The sequence below is a fragment of the Trachemys scripta genome, chromosome 2 (genome assembly GCF_013100865.1).
Source record: "Trachemys scripta elegans isolate TJP31775 chromosome 2, CAS_Tse_1.0, whole genome shotgun sequence".
Taxonomy (NCBI): Eukaryota; Metazoa; Chordata; order Testudines; family Emydidae; genus Trachemys; species Trachemys scripta.
This window is the reverse complement of record NC_048299.1, coordinates 100,844,312-100,852,374: the sequence shown is the minus strand read 5'-3', so window position 1 is coordinate 100,852,374 and position 8,063 is coordinate 100,844,312. Positions and strand designations below refer to the sequence as shown.

The following is an 8,063-nucleotide window of genomic DNA, read 5'->3' as shown; positions in this document are numbered from 1 at the left end:
TGCCCTGTATCTCTAGGGGTGAAGCACTGGGCAGGGAAAGGATCTGGTCAGGCTATTGGTTCATCTTATTACATTTGTCATTGCTACTTGGTGTCTGATGAATAAATAAAACAAAAATCTGAGTAATCCCTCACATCCCTAAATCAGTGCATAGCCTCCAATTAGTTCAAGGGACTTTTTTTTCCCCCTCCACAAAAGGAGAAGGACCAATAAAACTAGTGAATTTGGGACTACAGGAGTTTAATGATTAACTGAAAAAAAGTGCACACGCTGAACATGCTGGCAAGAAGAAGAGGGCGCCGGATGTCTTCAGGGTTGCTGAAAAGGCCTGGGAATTCCTTGAAACTAGAGTCCCTCGGTTCCTCGTTTCTGTCATATGCTCCTGGAAACAGAGTAAAACAACTAAGGAAATTAGCCATTCCCCAAAACACCTGAAAAAGAACTGAAATCTGCAAACAAGTAAGGACAAATGAATGCATTAATGCACTTATCTTAGAACGTGGAGAGCTACCTCTGTACCTTAGCCTGGTAGCCCAGTCATATAAAGTTGCATATTAAACATTAACTCAGTGGGTATATTGGAAAATAATGGTTTAAAATTAATATAACTGTAGGTTTAAATAATAGTTCATTAATCAAACTTTGAAGTTCTCATGGGTGTAGAATAATATTTTAAGTAACTAACTTGAAAGCCCTATTTGTAAAGTTTGATATAATAGAAAGCATTTGTAGCAGCCTTGTAAAACATATGGGGAACCTTGCTGAGTGTCCTTAGCTGAGAGGCTGGGCTCTGATAGGGAAATATCCCCTTCAGAGCTACAATATCTACCTCTGTCTAGGAATAAATTAATGGCTCAGATGCAGGAGTTACGGTAAAATCCTGGAAAATCTGGTTTATAATTGCAGCCAGTCTGTCCAGTCAGGAAGCAAAGGACTGAAATCCTGTGTCAAGCAGTAGAGATGACTACTTTATTTCATTTTGGTTAGGGCCCCATGTAGCTAGTGTTGAGTGAAAAAGCAATGCTCATCTTCCACTCAGTCGCACTTGGCGGGGGGTGGGGTGGGGTAGCTGGCAGGCTTCAGGCAGCACTCAAATCAAACTGCTTTAGGTGGGTAAAATGAGGGAGAACAATACCTGAGTTTGCTGGGAACTGAATTTCAGTTGGTGAAGAGAGGGGCTTTGTGAACCTTTTCAATTTTGGTAAGAAAGGGTGCTCCACTTTTTTTTCTTTGCTCCTGTTTGCATGGTTTGCTGGATCTTCAACAAAACTAGTTTTCCCATGGCTGAATCTCATTGTGAAGCTACAGGGGAGGGTTAGGTTTGACAATTTCCTGTCTACTTACCGGGATTCCCAGTAAGGAACATTTTACATTTTACAGTAGGGAATCCCGGTAGGTAGACAGGAAATTGTCAAACCTAACCCTCCCCTGTAGCTTCACAATNTTGTGAAGCTACAGGGGAGGGTTAGGTTTGACAATTTCCTGTCTACTTACCGGGATTCCCAGTAAGGAACATTTTACATTTTACAGTAGGGAATCCCGGTAGGTAGACAGGAAATTGTCAAACCTAACCCTCCCCTGTAGCTTCACAATGAGACGTTTTCAAAATGCACAGGCTACTGAGGAGCCTGTGAGACTTTGGCTTCCAAGTGACTTAAAGGCTTTTGAAAATTTTACCCTAAATCCACATGTGAGCACCTAACTAACTTCCAGAAGTCCTCAAAACTGATCCTCATAGGCAGGTGTCGCTGAGTTTTCCCGTCTGCCTCATATGTGTGCGCAGGTTATAAAACAGGTGTTCAAAATTAATTTCCATGTGGTAGAGTACCAAGTTTGTGTACATTCCATGCATGCATTGCTCTAAACAATAGGGAAGCAGAGAGGCAAGAATAACTCAGGATGGCTGAATGGAGAGGTATTTTGAGCCAAACAGATATTCTTGAGAAAAGAAAATACAACCCTAGTAAAGCCAATAAAATGTAGCATAAACTACAGCAGGTGATATGTACAAAGGAAATTACGCCTAAAGCTAAGAGGAATTGAAAGGCAAAAAGCTAACAGTATAACATAATAACAAGAAGTACTTAACACATAGCTGAAGCAGGAAGTCTGCAAGGTACTCTGTGGGTCCACTGAACCACAAAGGAGGAAGGGAGCAATTAAGGAATATGAGACCCTTGTTGCGGAGCTAAATGAATAATTTGCATCACTTTTCAATAAAGAGGAGATTGAGGAGATACTTATTGTAATGGAATGTTAAACTGTATTATACAATTCAGTAGGTAGTGCTGTGTATAAAACACCTTATTTAAGCTAACTTTAGCCATCTCCCATGTAACTCATTTTGCCACCATTCCTTCTCCAAGATCTGAATAATTGCACATGGCACCGTGACAGAGGTGGAAGTCTTTAGTGCTGCCTGTAGTAGTAGTGAAACACCAGGGAAGCCTAGGTAACTCCCAGGGCTGTGGAACAAAGGACAGGAGACGGCCCTTAGACTCTCACAAGAAACTTTATTTCTCCCCAGTTATAGCCATGACAGACAATAATCACATGGCTTAGCCTTTCCCTTGAACCCAAGAGGTTCCAGGCACTTTGCAGTCATGCTGCTGCTCTCAGGAAATTTTCTCTCTTCTTGTCTGTGCAGCTTTCTCTCTTCTCACCTTCGTTGTTCCTCCGGCCTCCTCAATGCTCTCATCTCTCTCTCTGTTGTCCATATGTTCTAGCATTTAGAGTAGTGTCCCAGTGTGTCAGGACTCCTGGGTTATGTTTTGGCTGTGCAGTTGCCTCACTCTATGGCTTTGTCTTCAGCACCTGCTAGATGGTTTTAGTGATACTGGTCTTCATCTACCCTTAGCAAAGAGCTTTGATGTCCTATGATGGGGGACAGAGCTGGAATACATCAGAGTGCCCAATTATCTGACCCAGCTCTCCTGGCTGCACATGCTGATGTTCCCCAGTCTTTGCTCTTTCCTGCAGACATGTGAGGGGATGAACCCCTCACCTATGTTTCATGGGGACATTAGGAGTATCCCCTCCATTCTCAACCCCCATTAACAAACATTTACACATTTTTGTGAACAAAAATGACCCTCTGGACTGACTGTCCCAGCCACATGCAGTTGTTAAAGATCCCATCTCAGAGGGGTCAGGTGTTCACCCTCGGTTCGGGGCTGAGCCCAGCTCTGTTCATCTTCTGTTCGTTCTGCCTTGAATCCACGATCATTCTTCATTCCCTTCCTATCAAACTGCTACCAGGCCAGTACTGGGTGAAGAGATCCTTTTCTATCCCACATCCATCTCACCAGGGATCATGAGGGTTAAGTAACGAACTGCATGTGGACTGCTTAGAAAGTCATTGGGGGGGGAAGACTCCAGGCCAATGTACATTGGGAAACTCAGCAGGCTTTGAAACCATTTTCAGAGATGCATTAAGGATTGGACTCACTTAACTGATCCAACCGTGGGAGAGGGAGTTGTGTTTTATTCAAATGGGTTTTTGAAAAGAGTATTTCTTACACCATTTAGGCTAGAGCTGGGCCTTCTCCAGCTGTATTGGTGGGATCAATGAAAATTATTTCAGCACATGGTCAATTTCCCTGGGTAGTTGAGCCTGTAAATGTACAATATTATTTATTCCCCATGAAAATCTCCCATCATTCCACCTAATGGCCCCTTGGGGTGCGTCTACACCCCAACAAACGACCTAAGGCTAGCCAAGGATAGCTGACTCAGGCTCATAGATCTTGGGCTGCAGAGCTATAAAATTTCAGTGTAGATGTTTGGGGTCAGGCTGAAGCCCAATCGCTGAGAGCCCATGAGGGCAAGGAGTTCAAATTTGATGTTGAAGGGAACAAGAACCTTAGGGAGGAATTTCTAGGGGCAATGGAGATGTTAGGAATGGATGGCAAAGTAGATGACATTACTGAATAGATGTGATCCGGATCCTACTGGATTTTCCTTCACAGAATTTCCAAAATCTACCTCTAGGACTAGTTCCAAGCCCTGATCATGCTCCATCTTGATAACTGCTTTTGGATAGACTGAGTGTGGTGAGAAGCCCCAGAGGTTGGAGGAGTGAGAGATGCCCAGGTCCTAATGGTCAATTCCGGAGAGACTACAGAAAAGAAATCTGTAGGATTTTCACCATACTTCTTTTTCAATGGTTCAGGTATTTGTGTTTCCTCTCACAGACTGTGGAGCTGGTATGAGAGTGGGGTGTGTGTGTGTGTGTGTGTATATATATATATATATATATATATATATATATATATATATATATATATATATATACAAGTTAATAGATAAAATGGCAGTAGATGTTACTTAAAAGTATGTAGGTGAGCTCCTGAGTTTTCTAGGACCAATAAAACTTGTTGCGCCCAGCAAATGGCTTCCTTTGTGCAACTCTTTGCATTTGCTTTAAACAGGGGGTATGATCTGGCCTAGTGGGTGTCAATTCTATTCAGGATAGCGTGGGAACTCCACTTATGCATTTCAATAATTTGACACCTACTCAGACAGCTTCTCATGCAGCCTTTTATGGAACAGACATAAACTGTCCAGCTGTCAACAAAAGATCAAAATACAGTAGGATACCCAGCAAAATTGCAAAATGTCACACAGACCATTTATTGATGTGTAAAGAAGAAGCTCACTCTAATTTGAAGTTGCAAAAGAGAAATGTTTTGAGTGACTTTCAAGACTGTCTCCAAAGCCACACTTCTAAGGTGACAAAATTTACCACTTTACCAACATAAGATTACAATCTTTGATTTAAAAATGGGGGCAGAGGTTATTTTAAAAAGGCCTAGAAATATCAAATCCCTGCTTATGTCCATTCACTGATTTTAAAAAAATCATCTTTTGTGATTACAAGTCTCTGGAGAAAGAACAAGAGGGATAATGCTGATTCTGTGTAGCTGGACTATATTAAAAATATGGACTGTCTTCCTGAAAATATACATGGAGTTATTGATGGGAAAACAGTGTAGAGCTTGCTTACAGCGCCTAGAGGAAGGGAGGTGTCAGCCAATATTCTCCCTGGGAGAACGGTTTGCAACTATCTGACACTTTACCCAATCTTGTGCTTTCTAAAGTATGTGTAAAAAAAAATTTGTTTTTCAATAGTCTTTTAGATGAGCCCCAGAGATAAGTCATGTCTGTCTACTGATCTAGCAATATCCTAAAGCAAAACATGAACTCCATCATGTCGTGGAAAAATTCACCCACGCATTGATTTTAGTTCACAGACTCAAGCCTGAGGCCAGTTTATTGCAATACATACCAACGCATTGGGGGTTGCAGTCAGAAACTACACCCCCGATCACAGCTCGCAGGCTGCTTTTATTCTTACAAACCACAACCATAGTACAAATTATACGTCATTTACAAAAATAAAAGAGTTGGGGTCTGTTCCCTTTCTCAGTATCTTCCTCATTATTTTTCCGAGTATTGGGTGGGGGCCTTCTCGAGAAGCCTGATGCGGTCAAAACTTGGCACCAGGTAGGGTACATTCTCGGAAGAGTGCATGGTAGCTTCTGGGGCATTATGGTCAGTGTACCGGGGAGGGGTTGACAGGATGCCCAAAGAAGGCATCTAATTGGCTAGTTTTGCATTTAGCTGAAATTACAGGAGAAGTTAACATTTAGCTAGAACTAATTTCTTCACACAAGCAGTTATTATATTTCATCTACAAGCGGTTATCATATTTCCGCTGCCAATAACACACAAACTGTTATTTTGCTAGGGGTCTCCACATTTCTTCTCCCTCCCTCCTCTGACCATAACCCCTGATCGAACTTGGCAGAAGACTGTGTTGCTTAGTTTAGTTCAGGCCTGTGGCCTGCAAAGGCCTGCATTGTGAGCTTTCACCGGCATCTCAAGCAATATAAGGGAGGCTGGCCAGGCCTATTCCCTCACAATCAGAAGCAGGAAATTGCCATAACCCTTCCTTCAATCTGGTGGTTGAATTTTAACAAGGGGCTCACACAACCCCACTCCAGCACATCACTAGTTGGTGGTCTTTCCTGTGAATTAATAGTGACTATTCTTAATAGAGTCGTTTTGGGAGTTCTGTCGTTTATCCTGAATTAATATATATACACACACACACTCTCTCTCTCTCTCTCTCTCTCTCTCTCTCTCAAGTTTACCAGTCTCCCATTTTCTAACACTTCGCCACTATTAATATTGAATCTAGACAAAATTTTCAAAAGTAACTAGTCACTTTTAAACATCTTGGTCATAGCCTCTAATCCATGAGAGCATAGATCCTCTTTTTCCAGAATGGTTTTCTACTGGATACAGCACATGATTTTTGCCATTCTTCCTATTGTTTAGTGTCTTGATCGCTTCTTCTGGCATGATCTTTTTTTCCTTCAGTATTCTTTTCCTCCTAGGAAATTTATATTTAATGTTGGCATCTGGTCTCACAGCCGTCTTCCTTTGCAATCACCAAGACAAAGACTTCATTTAATTATTTAGCAATATCTCTCTTGTCAAGTTTGCTGGAGATATGAAATAGGGCTGTACAGCATGTATTCAGATGGGTATGTAAACATGTATGTTGACTTGTTGAACTTCTGCCAGAAACCACCATTCCAGCTTTTCTCAAGTCCAATCTCTGCCTGTTGCTAGCTTCACAAGTGCCCTGCAACCGCTCCGATTGCTGTTAGGGAACATGACAGCAGTAATGTCACTAGAAAGTGATGCCACCCTTCCTCATCCATTGTGAAGTCCGCAACCAGGCTGTCAGTTTCACTTCCTTGCCCAAGAGTGCCTGGGTGACTCTCTCTGAGGCATCTCAATAGATCTCAGTCAAAAAACACTAAAATGATTAATGGATCAATCAATTCCTGTTGGTTTTGGGGCACTTTATGAAAGACGAAAGGATCAGCTACACCCTAACCTTCTCTCTTCCTGAAAACAAGTTTCTAAAACTAACAAGGAGCAATAAAAGAACACACGCTGGGTTAGAGATCCATCCACTATAGTATCTCAAGTAATCTGGCCCACTGACTGATTTAAGGACTGATCCAGAGCTCTATACACCACGGATGTTCAGTGTTATGTGTAGCGATTTATTATTCAGACCTCAGTGGGCCTTAAATCAGCAATGATAGGAAAATAATTTCTATCCCAAAAAGCTACATGTAATTTGATAAATGTAAAAAATGATTGTGGTTGATTGTGATTGTATCTTTTTTTTTTTTAAAAAAAGACTGATCAGAGGGTAGAAAATCTGAGAAAACTGTTAGCCAGTTCTTCCTTTCTTGTATTTCTTTTTCAGTTCCACCACTATCATTCAGTGTTGTGAGGAGGAACGTACTATTCAGACCAATAATTATCCCACAGCAGTTTGAGCTTAAATGACTTTTGGATTAAACATTAAAGCAATCATTTGCTAATAATGTGTCTACCCTTCCTATGGCTTCTTACACAGTGGAAAAAACGTTTTAGTTCTTGTTAAAACATGCTCTTTGACAAGAGGTTCTATTTGAGCAACATTAATGACATTTAAAGACCACCACGCTTGGTCACTCTCCATTGTATTGTGCGTCTTTAAAAAAAACAATTATCCTCGTTTAGTACTAAACTCTTTATATACGAATCCCATGTTTTCTGGTTATTATCTGTTTGTAATAATTCACACAAAGAATCTCAGAATTTTGGGAGGAAATTTTCAAAGGCACAAATAGGAGTTACTTTGTGCAGCTCTTTACACCTAAGCCATTTGCAGTGCACTGCACAAAAGAAGCCATTTGCAGTGCACAACACAGGGCCGGCTCCAGGCCCCAGCCAACCAAGCATGTGCTTGGGGCGGCACCTTGGAGCGGGGCGGCGCTAGGATTTCTATTTATTTATTTATTTATTTATTTTGGTTCGGCGGTGGGGCGCTCGGAGGGGAGAGGCTTGGCGCGGCACTCGGAGGGGGAGCAGGGGCTTGGCACGGCGTGTCGCTTGGAGGGGCGCGGGGGTGCAGCACTCGGAGGGGGGCGGGGGCTTCAGGCGGTGCGGCGCTTGGAGGGGCAGGGCTTCGGGCGGCGCGGCGCTGGGGGGGG

General features: G+C 42.3%; 1 protein-coding gene across 1 annotated transcript in view; it reads left to right on the top strand.

The window, feature by feature from the left end:
- Positions 1-287: 287 nt before the first annotated feature.
- The window catches only part of LOC117872653 (aromatic-L-amino-acid decarboxylase-like), a 71,019-nt gene continuing 63,243 nt past the window's right edge, over positions 288-8,063 (top strand). The window contains exon 1 of the mRNA XM_034761337.1: positions 288-459. The gene's annotated coding sequence lies outside the window, so the exon portion shown is untranslated. The remainder of the gene's footprint in view (positions 460-8,063) is intronic.